Consider the following 12,222-nt stretch of genomic DNA (forward strand, 5'->3'; position numbering starts at 1 on the left):
CTTCCTGGGGGAAGAAATGGTGTGAGATTTTTGTTTCAGTAGCCCTATAGTGGTTTCCAGAAGGGAGCTTTTGGAGAAGGCAATTTGTAGGGTGGGTAGTGTCCGTAATGATTTTTTATCCTGCCCGCTTCTTTGTCCCGGACACATACAAATTCTTCCTGAAGAGGTTCGGGTGAAAGCATATTGTTACACGGCATGGTGCACATAATAATGATTTTATAGTCACAAGAGTGAAATGTAACTTCAGTGGAAACTCTATCTGTTGTCATTTCTCTAGCTCCTGCCAGTCTAAAGACAAGAAAGCAAAATCGGCAACCCGACCGACAATACTGAATGTCACCAGCAAAATTAAGTACATTTTATGACAATTAAGGTGACCTGAAATTACTGAATGAGTGAAACAAAAATATGTTCTCTAAACAATCCCTAACTGCAAGTTAGAACTTATTTAATGCAATATTTTAACAAATTATTCGTTTGCCCTAAACATTATCAGGTTGAAAATGAAGGGAAGCAGAAATAAAAAAATGTGCCGGAGGAAACTGGAGTTCTGACTGGGATGGAATCCAGCAAACACAACTTGGGCTCATGCTGCTTTCCAGTATTTATGGTACTATAACATGCTAAATGTATCTGCAGAGGATCATCCTATCTGCAGCTGTTCAAACCATATCTCAATAGTAAATGCAGAGTGATTTTGAGCAGATACCAGCCAACCATTAAAATGCCAATTTTTGCTTCTTTTGCATGCTAATTTACCGCTGATGCTAATGAAAACTATCCAGCGGAACATTAAACAACCCAATAAGGCAGAAATGACCTGCCTGACCTTTCAATAAAAAATTGTCTTCTTCTGAGTTGCACACAGCTAAACCTGCACTGAATACAAACTGTTTTTAAGCACGCCATCAGTGAGAGCTCCGAGTTTGAGCGAGGAAATGAATTCCCATGAGAAAGAACTGATTGAATCTTAATCAAATCCATTGGGTTACAGAAAAAGGGCATAAATTCCCAATCAAAGAAAGAATTCTCCTGACGAATAAGATTTCAAAATTCAAAAGGGGACTGCAAGGGCAAATATGGAAATACATTGCTGGGGAAGATCTAGCAACATTGAAAGTCAAAAATGCTTCTCTCACCGGGAATAGATTCCAACATGACAAATTGGAAGTAATATAAATTAGGACGAAAAATGGAAAGAGATGGAGATGCAACTGCCAAGGAATTATGATTCAGGATTCAAGATTGTTTATTGTAAGCATGTGAAAAGGAGAATGAAATGATTGTTACTCCGAATCCAATGCAGCATAAAAAATAAACACAATATGCACAATAAAAACACAATAAATATAAATACATAAGAATATCTGTTTGTCTGTATATAAAGTAACTGCAGGTATGGGAGTGTCTGCACATAAGGTGGCTGACAGGAAATATGAAGTAGTGGTGCTGGGGGGTGATGGGGTGGGTTAATGGGTGGAGGTGTTGATCAACCTGACAGCTTGGTGGAAATAACTGTTTTTGAGTCTATGGTCGTGGCATGCTGTGTAGTCTCTTCCCCGATAGGAGTGGGACAAACAGTCCATGAGCAGGGTGGGATTGCATTCGTGACGTTAGTGTCCCTTTTCCAGCACATTTCTGTAAATATGTCCTTGATGGTGGGTAGACTGGTGCCGACGATGTGTTGGGCAGTTCTAACTACCTGTTGTAGAAAGTTCCTGTCCACCAATCAAAGGATGAAGGGATATACATCAATGGACAGAACAGGAACATATAAAATAAACTGTGGAAAATGCAAGGGGCTTCACATTGTAAGGTCATGAGTATAACACGTTTGCTGAGCAATAATTAAAGGTGAAGCAGAAAGGGATACGGGGTGCCGATAAATTTGGCACTTAAAGTGTCAAGTGGTTGTGAAGCAGCAACGAACAGCACTAAATTACAACGCTGGGTCAGCAGAGGACAGCATGCTAATAGAGAGTGATCAAAAAGATGCGGCTGAGGGAAGTCAAACTACAGTTTATTGAATTCTGTAAGTAAAGGAAACCCAAATCATAACTTTTCAAATAAAGCAAGATATTAAAACAAGGACTGACAATCTAGAGTAGGGAAAAAGAAGACCTTCTTCATGCAAAGCTTAATTAAAACTTACACGCATTTAGTTAAAGTTCGGGATGCATTCTAATTTCTGCAGGACATTGTAGAGGGGGTTCTTTTTGGAAGAAACGAACTATTGTGATTATGCATTTTAGTTATTTATTTAGAGATACAGTGTGGAACAGGCCCTTCTGGCACACTGAGCTGTGCTGCCCAGCAACCCACCAATTTTAATCCTAGCTGAGTCACAGGACAATTTACAATGACTATTTAACCGATTAACTGGTATGTCTTTGGACTGAGGGGGGAAACTGGAGCACCTGGAGGAGACCCATGCACCCACCGGAAGGAACTTACATTCTTGCTTACAGAAGAGGCCGAATTAAACTCCGAACTCTGATGCACCAAGCTGTAGTAGCGTCGCACTAAACGCTATGCTACCATGATGCCCTTTACCATGGTGCAATTCTGCACCCCCACTAGGGTGTTATTGCTTGCAAGAGGCATATCACTGAAGGTCATGGGTGCACAGTCAATGACCTTGCATAAATGGAATAAGAAAGCTTGAGTTATGTGTCCATAATTTCCTACCTTGCACTCTCTGCTAAGAAGGCAAGAGAGTAGCACTGCCACTCTAACGCAGACTGAGCCGAGATTTATTCCAGTACTGACGACACAACAAATCACTCCATCTTGCTGCCATGGGGTTGTTAGTAAAGTAAAGAGCAACTGGAGACATCCTGAAATTGTTGCTCTTCTGCAAGCTGCAGAGTTGTGCACATATTAATTACCTTCTGTTACTTCACTGAAGACTCATGTAAAACTGACTTTATTCACTCAGAAGACCATAAGATATACAGTACTGTGCAAAAGTCTTAGTACATATATATAGCTAGGACATTGCACAGTGCTGTCGTAATTTTATGTATTGCACTGTACTGCTGCCACAAAAAAAGGAAAGCAAATTTCATGACATATATGAGTGATGATAAACCTGATTCCGATATGGGTCTCTATTGAGGACTGAGAGTGGGAAGAGGGCAGGGAGAAGAGAAAGAGAGAGAGGAGGGAGTGGGAAACACCAGAGAAACATTCTGTAATGATCAGTTAACAAATTGTTTGGCATCAAATGACCCTGTCTGGTGTCTCAGATCTGGGTATGTCTGCACTCCACTCTGGCACTCCTTCTCTGCTACCCGTCCCATACCCTTCCTTGGCGCTCCACCCTTGCCATTCCCAACATCCTTTTCTCCCTCCAGACTTACAGACTTGCTCTCCACTCCACGTTGACAAATACGTGTGCCTTAGACTTTTGCTGAGTACTGTAGGAGCAGAGTTAGGCCATTCAGCCCATCGAGTTTGCTCCACTATTCCATCGTGGCTGATTTATTATCCTTCGCAATACCATTCTTCTGTCTTCTCCCCATAACCTTTGATGCCCTTACTAATCAAGAACCTATCCACTTCACCCAATGATTTGGCCTCCACAGCCATCTGTGGCCAAGAATTTCACAGATTTACCACCACCTAGCTAAAGAAATTCCTTTTCATCTGTGCTGTAAAGGGATGTCTTTCTATTTGGAGGCTCCCCTTCGATAGGACATCCTCTACAAGTAGCAATACTGAAAATGATAATTAGTGTTGAACCGTCTCTCTCACCCTGAAAATGTAATTTTATATTTGGGATCTTATTCTCCAGAAGAAGACAATAAAAGTTTTAATAATTATTTTTATTTAATTTCCTTCTTTAGCCTTACACAGATGTCTCTTTTAGCATCTGTACAAACAACTTTAAATACCATTTATTATTTCATGCTTCATTCTTCTAGAGGGAATTGTTCAATCTGATTCACAATTAAACCTCCCTGCTTCTTTTCAGAGGCAGAGCTCCCTCTAAAAAGGGCAATTAATTCAAGCTGTCCATAAGACCAGAATGCATAAGAGCATAATTAGGCCATTCAGCCCATCAAGTCTGCTCTGTCATTGGAAAAGAGGAGATTTGCTCTAAGGAATCTACAAATATTTTGTAGGCAGTTATAGTCATGTCAAATACTGAGCATGTTCCTTTAATTCTAATTTAGGTCTGTACAGATTATGCACTTCTATCAACATTTTCTAAAGTTTTAGAAATCAATATATATGAATTAATTCCTTAATTGGGCACATCTGGCATGAAACAGCTCTCATGGGGAGCACTAGTTGGTATTTTAGAAGCCTATAGTCGCTATTCTCACATCCATTTAAATTAAATTAACTGATGGAAAATGAGGAGCTGCAGGCAAACAATTTCTCTGCTAACATTTGCTGCAAGGACAACATTGCATGCAGAATACCAATCAGAAATATTGGTCCCATAATCTATAAACTGTTGCAAATAAAAATCCTTTCTTTGCTGATATAATAATGAATCAAATTGCGCACTTGTGCGTGCACGGTCAGAGAGACGGCTTTGAGAGAACATGTCCTCGTTTTGTGTGGGAGATGTGGGTGCAGGAGAATGCAGCTGACGAAGGAAAGTGAGTGAAAGGAAGGAAAGCCACAGTGGAGGTATGAAACATTATCTTATTTCTGAAGAAAAATCAGAAAATGAAACATTAAAAAAGGAACATCAGGCAGTTCCATCATGGGCACTAACCTCCCCAGCATCGAGGACATCTTCAAAAGGCAATGCCTCAAAAAAGCAGTATCCATCTTTAAGGACCCCCATCACCCAGGACATGCCTCTTTCTCCTTGCTACCATCAGGGGTATGGTACAGGAGCCTAGGGACACACACTCTACATTTTAGGAACCTCTTCTTCCCCTCTGCCACAGGATTCCTGAATGAACAATGAACCCATGAACACTTCCTCACTATTTTTTAAATTTTTGCTTTCTTCTTGCACTGCTTATTTAATTTGATTTTTATATATTCTTATTGTAATTTATTATTATGTATTACATTGTACCGCTGCCACAAAACAACAAGTTTCATGACATGTGCCAGTTGATATTAAATCTAATACTGAAAGCTGAAAACCAATCCCTCAGTCCCTGCAGGGACCTCGGTAAGACCATTCAAAATAATGTGGTAACATATCCTGTACAGTATATGTAGCTTAAGAATAAATGTTACTTTGTCTTTGATTTTCAAGGAGGAATTGGGCTATTTGCATTTGTAAGTTGCTGCCTGATGGTTGTCTGCAGCCCCAGTACCAAACCTGCATCAGTTTACCAAGTAGTCTAACCTGCCAAAGAAAAGGGGCTACCACAAAGCAGGTAAATATTTATAAATAAATAAGAATGAAGCCAGTAGAAAGAGCAGTGTATCTCCCAATGCCGTAGAAATCTCAAGGTCACTTTCCTGAGTGACTATTCATCCAATAGCATTCACATTTGGCAAAATGTATAAAGCAACAGCTTAATTTAGGCATAATGCTTTTACAGTGCCAGCAACCGGGAATTTCTGCCACTGTCTGTAAGGAGTTCGTATGTTTTCACTGTGACCTCATGTTTTTCCTCCCACATTCCAAAAGATTAGTGGGTTAGTAGGACAATTGGTTACATTGGAGTAATTGGGATGTGTGGGATCGTTTGGCCAGAAGAGCCTGTTATTATTTGCTAAATGTCTAGAAGTAAAACATGGAAGTAAAGAGTGGTAATGGCACTGAAGAAAGTCTTGCCTCTCTTCCCAAGAACAATTCAGTCAGTCACATTCTCCAGCTTTTTCCACTGACCGTCCAGTTTTCACCCTTAACTGTGTGTCTTATATACCCTATATACTTTATAAGTAATGCTATTATCACCAATTTAGATCAGATTCGATTTGATTAGAATAGCTTTATTTGTCACACCTACATCAAAGCATGCAGTGAAATGTGTTGTTTGCATCAAATCAAATCAGCAGTGCTTGCACGGGGCAGCCCGCAAGCCAACATAGTGTGCCCACCGTTTTCCGGTAGTGAGTTCCAGCTCACGCCCATGCCTCCCATTGAAAAGTTTTCCAGAAGGCACACTCCGGATTCTTTTTCCAATCACCCTAAGTTGGCACCCTTTCAGCAACAGAAATCGTTTCGCCTTGTTCGCTCTGGGGTGGCAAACCTATGGCACACGTGCCCAAGATAGCAGGCAAAAAAAAAGGTTTTAGAACTTGCCCATAATAAGAAGATTCATATTGAATATCTTTTCTACAAAATGTAGCTGCAAATTATTGTGTGACAACCCAAGATCAGTGAGATGTTTTCAGGGGAAACATCTCACCCTCGCTTGGTGCCAGATAGACGGTTGTGTGTACATGTGATGGTAGATGATGCATTTCGAAATCCTTGCAGACCTAGTGTACACATCAGTATTTGGATAGCAAGAAGCTGGGCCAGTAGACATTGGCTTTGCTTTGATTATATACTTTTTTCTGTTATTTGTGAGTGAACACTACACATTGACAAATAATAATGGTAAGGACTGTATGCATTTTAACACCCCAATGAATATTTATTTTTCAATCGTCTTTTTAAAAGATTACTATTTGAACAGATTTTCTAGTATGCTTCAATCTGTCTCTGTTATTCTTTGTTAATAGTAAAACAATGAATACATGTAAATAAGCAACAGTGCTCAATATTTTTCTTTAAAAATTGTCCATAATTATTGTTGCTAATTTATTAAACAGTGATAATCTATGCTCAAAATTACCATAGTATGTGACAGAACTTTTAGATTATTGCCAGTTGGGCACCCATCTTCAAAGTTTGCTGCCCTGGTAGATTCTTGATGACTTGGAATCTTCCAGAATCTAGATTTAAGATTTCCTCTGTTCTAAGGAGAACTGTCCAAATTTCTCTATCCTATCAAAAAACCAAGTTTCTCAGCCCTTGCACCTCAAACCTTTCTGCAGTGCCATTGCCAAATGTTATTAAATAACATCCTGATTTCAATTTGGCTTTTTCTTTCCATTTTGTCCTTAATGACAGTAAGTGGCCAGGTTAGAATGGAGAAACCTTCCACACAACGAAGTGCAGTTGGCCAATAATTAAATCAGAAAAAGTGAATCTCTTACTTGCACACCAGTCATCTGAACTAAACAGCTAATTTGTCGGCAGTTAACTGGTACTGTGTGATCTTCAAACTCATATCACTGTTAAATGTTGCACAAGTGTGCCATTAGGAATGAACCTTGGGAGCTGTAGTTCACAATGAACATCATAATTACAGACAACTACATCGCCCTGTCTTCCCCAGCTGTTACCCTGCAGATTAATATAACCAGCACAAACTGAAATACATGTGCAGATGTCAGATTTTTATTGTATACCCAATTGACTAATAAAAATAGCATGGAGTTAGATTTTTATGATCTATAATACATTTATTGTTGTGCACTGGTCTCTTTTGGATGAGTTCAATAATGTGGGACTCAGTAGCCATCACTTTCTGTTGTTCTTCCATTGTCCAAAGTAAAATTCGTTGTTTCTGTCCAGTACGATCAAGTTAAAACCAAAAAAAAAAAGTTTCTTAGGTTTAGAGGATAAATGGAAGCCTTTGCATGCTTCTAGATATTGCTGGCTACAAACTCAACACTAGAGCATCAGATGAAGACGAGGTTGTTTGAGCTGTGGAATTAGTTGTCTCTCTATGTACTTACTGTTATAATAACGCACTAGTCATTGACCACATTGAGGTATGGTATATATTCCAGCACAGAATGTACTCACATGTAGTATTACAGGCAGATGGGGCTCGTCTGGCATAGTTGGCAGTTTATCTATGAGAAGGAAATCTCTGATCTCAAACTTCCACTGCCTTGCGGCTATACCCACTCGTGGGAAAAGTTTCGGGAATAAACCCCACAGAAAAGTTCTGAGTTGGAGTTCACGAGGCGGTCCTAAGTTGAAGTCAGCACTGACTGGCAAACCTGCGATGCCGCCCAATGCCAAACTGTATCCGTCTCTGCCGTTCCTTTGGATTCATCAGCTGTGAGGAGAGGGGGAGCTTGCTGCATGGGCAACAGCTTCCTCTCCATATCCTGGCTTACGATCACGTAGGCAGCTGGGACGCCACATCCATTGTCGACCCCAACCAATGGAGGGCCTCATAGTATTAACAATCTATTCTGGTATAGTCAATAGAGTATCTTAGACAAAGCTGTTTTCAAAGTGTAACTAAGCTGATACTAAACTTAGTGAATTCAACCTCTCTGGCTCTACTAAAAGTTATTACCCTAAACCATCAGGCTTCTGAACTGGCATGGATAACTTAATTCACCACAACCCTGAACTGATTCTATGATCTACAGACTTGCTTGCAAGGACTTTTTACAACTCGTGTTGTCAGTATTGGTTTTTATTTTGCACAGTTTATATTCTTTTGCACATTGTCAGTCTTTGTCTATGCCGAGTGTCCTAACTGGTTGCAGCACGGCCTAGTATGGAGACACCAGAAACGAAAAAGCCTCCAGAAAGTGATGGGAACAACCCAGCGCATCACAGGTAAGCTCTCCCCACCACTAAGCACATTGCCACAAGAAAGCTGCATCCGTCATCCAGGCCATATTCTCTTCTTGTACTGCAATTGGCAAGAAAGTACAGGAATCTTAAGTCCCACGCAAGCAGGTTCAGCAACAGTTGTTATGCTTCAGCAAACATGATCCTGAACCAACATGGATAACTTTACTCACCTCAACACTGAGCTGACTCTACAGACTCACTTTCAAGCATTTTACAACTCACGTTCTCACTGTTATTTATTTACTAGTTTTTATTTGTACAATTTGCCTTCTTTGCACATTGGTTGCTTGTTAGTCCTTGTTTACAGTATGTATAATTTTTCATAAAGTCTATAGTATTTCTTTATTTTCCTGTAAATGCCTGCAAGAAAATGAATCACAAGGTGGTATATGGTGACGTATATATACTTGGATAATAAGTCATTCTGCCTTCAAGTTTTTCATAAAATTCTATTCTATTTCTTTTTTCCTTGTAAATGCCTGCATGAAAGTTAATCTCAGGGTAATATATATGGTAATATATCTGATAATACATTTACTTTGAACTTTGGACTTTTTTCCCTGGCATGAAACTTTGGATTAAGATGTGTGTGGGTGGTCACGTCGATTGATTGTGATCGCAGGCAGAAACATTAACTTTGTGCAACCTGCTGATGTGACTGCTTTCTGAATCCTATAATCCTTGGCTGCATCAACATGGATCCAGTATTTGGAGTATGTTTCTCCATAAGACCATAAGACATGAGAGTGGAATTAGGTAATTTGGCCCATTTGAATCTGCTCCACTATTCCATCATGACTGATTTATTTTCTCTCTCAATCCCATTCTCCTACCTTCCCCCCGTAACCTTGGATGCCCTTACTAATCAAGAACTTATCAACCTCTTCCTTAAATATACCCGATATCTTGGACCCAATTCTATAGATACACCAAATTCTGGCTAAAGAAATTCCTCCTCATCTCTGTTCTAAAGGGATGTCCTTCTGTCCTGAGGTTCTGTTCTAATGGACACATCCTCTCCATGTCCACTCTTTCTAGGCCTTTTAATAATCTGCAGTCTTCAATGAGATTCTCTCTCATCCTTCTAACCTTAGGTGAATGCAGGCCCAGATCCAACAAATGCTCCTCATGCATTAACCCTTACATTCCAAGATTTGGGATCATCCTTGTTAACATTCTCTGGACCCTCTCCAATTCCAGCACATCCTTTCTCAGATTAGGGGTCCTAGACTGCTCACAGTACTCCAAGTGTGGTTTGACCAATACCTTATAAAGTCTCTGCAATATATCCTTACTTTTATCTTCAATTCCTCTCAAAATGAATGCTAACACCCCCCCCCCCCCCCTTGCCTTCCTTACTACTGACTCAACTTTCAGGTTAATTTTTAAGGAATTCTGCACTGGGACTCACAAGTCCCTTTGGATCTCTGATTTCAGAATTTTGCTGCGCAACCCCCACCCCCCTTACTCATTCTAAAGTGCATTAACATACAGTTCCCTAGTTCCCTACACTATGTTGCATCTGCACTTTGCCCATTCTCCTAATCTGTCCAGGTCATTCTGCAGACCTCCTGCTTTCTCAACGCTACCTGTCCCTCCACCTTTCTTTGTATCATCCACAAACCTGGGCACAAAACCACAAATTTCATCAATTATATACCAAGTCCAAATTCACCCGTACAAAGTTCACAAATCAAAAAAACAAGGATACAGGATAAAATCAGACTCACAGAATTTGTGTAAAAGAAATTAAATGGATAAACACAACCTTGTTTTCCTCAACTCACATTTCTTGACACACACAGGTAACATGGCTCCATGATAAGGAACATTATAATTATGGACCATTTTCTAGGAATGCAAACCCCAAACCTCTTATAATGCTGAATTTCCCCGTATAATCATATTCCTAGATACAGAAAAGACATCTCGTTCACAGCTTAAAGATTCATTACAATAATGTTATTCACTGCAAAACAAGTGCAGGCATTCAGGGTTAAAATGAGTAGTGCACTCAATAGGAATGAGCCACAGCTAAAGGCTTTTCTATAAATGTAACACATAATGAAATATTGTTAACTCAGATATATCAAAGTGATGACTCTTCTTATTAAAGTGGAATTACTTATTTCCCTATCCACAAGGAAAAGTGTAATTAAATAAAAGAAGACAAGGTGAGGAATAAAGCTATTGTTGCCAATAAAGCTGCTTACTTAATTACTACAAAAATTAAACTAGGCAGAATAAGTCTGTTGTGAGTTTAAACCAAATGCAATTTAGAATAAATTTAATTCTATTATCTTACATGTGCAGTTCCCAGACGCAGGAACTTTGCTTTCATAAGAGAAGTTGCTTTCATATCTTACAGGTAATGAAATGACCAGTAAGATTCAGCAAGGCATGATTGCTCTTGCATGCCTTTTGAAGTATAAACTGGGTACCTGTTGAGTCCCTGCACCAGGTGGTTGCATGTGTGACTCGTGGCATTTTGAAATCCTAACCCTAACCCTAATCATAGCTCTAATCTTACTTCCCAACCTTCTTTGCCACCTAGATTAATTAAATTTCATCTTTCTCAGTTCTGATTAAAGGTCTGAAACCTGAAATATTAATACATTTGCAACAATAGCCTGACGAAGGGCCTGAGACCAAAACATCAGCTGTTCATTGCCCTTCATAGATGCTACCTGACCTGCTGAGTTTCTCCAGCATTTTGTGGGGGTTGCTCAAGATTTCCAGTATCTACAGAATCCTTTGTGCTTTTACTGATTATTTAGAGATACAGTATGAAAGAGGCCCTTCCAGCCCTTTGAACTGTGCCACCAGCAGCCCACTGATTTAACCCAAGCCTAATCACAGGACAATTTACAATGACTGATTAATCTACTAACCAGTACGTCTTTGGACTGTAGGAGGAAACTGGGGCACCCGGAGAAAACTCACAGATTTATGGGAGGATGTGCAAACTCCTTACAGACAGTGTCAGTATTGAACTCCAAACGTTGACACCCTGAGCAGTAATCGCATTGCACTAACTGCTATGCTACTGTGTCTCTGAATAAACTTAGTCCATCTCCAAGATTGTCAAAGTTCTGTATCAGGTTAGACTACATTCAGATTCATGATACCTCCATCCTGTGCTAATCCTCTGTCCTGCCTTTATTCCAGCTGGACCATCACACCACAAGCTGGGTGGACGGATTTCAAATGTGCCTCCTGTTAAGAATTAGCCACAGATGCAGTCGTGGCCGATGATGTGGTTGCCAGAAACATGATCCAGCTGACAGATGGGTAATGACGGTAATGGCTTATGAAAAGTAGTTGCCTGTGCCCACTGGTAGCGCAGTCACTTGCGTGTTTTCCTAAGGTGTCATTCCCTTAATGGAGAATGCCTGTGTGGGACTGTGGGAAGTTAGATGCACGGGAAGCCACCACTCAATCTTTAATCAGGATCAGGGTGCAGTGGCATGGAATGCAAGACGATTGGGGACCCTTCACTGCTGCAGTCTTCCCCCACCTTCCCTGCTGTTGTGATGTGTCATTTTCCGGCAGATCCACCGCAGAGGTCTCGGTTGGATTGCTCTTTGTCTGGAACGTCCCCTTTGACGTTACTGCCATGGATGATCCTACCAAAAGCTAAGCCC

The sequence above is a fragment of the Hemitrygon akajei genome, chromosome 20 (assembly GCF_048418815.1).
Source record: "Hemitrygon akajei chromosome 20, sHemAka1.3, whole genome shotgun sequence".
NCBI lineage: Eukaryota > Metazoa > Chordata > Chondrichthyes > Myliobatiformes > Dasyatidae > Hemitrygon > Hemitrygon akajei.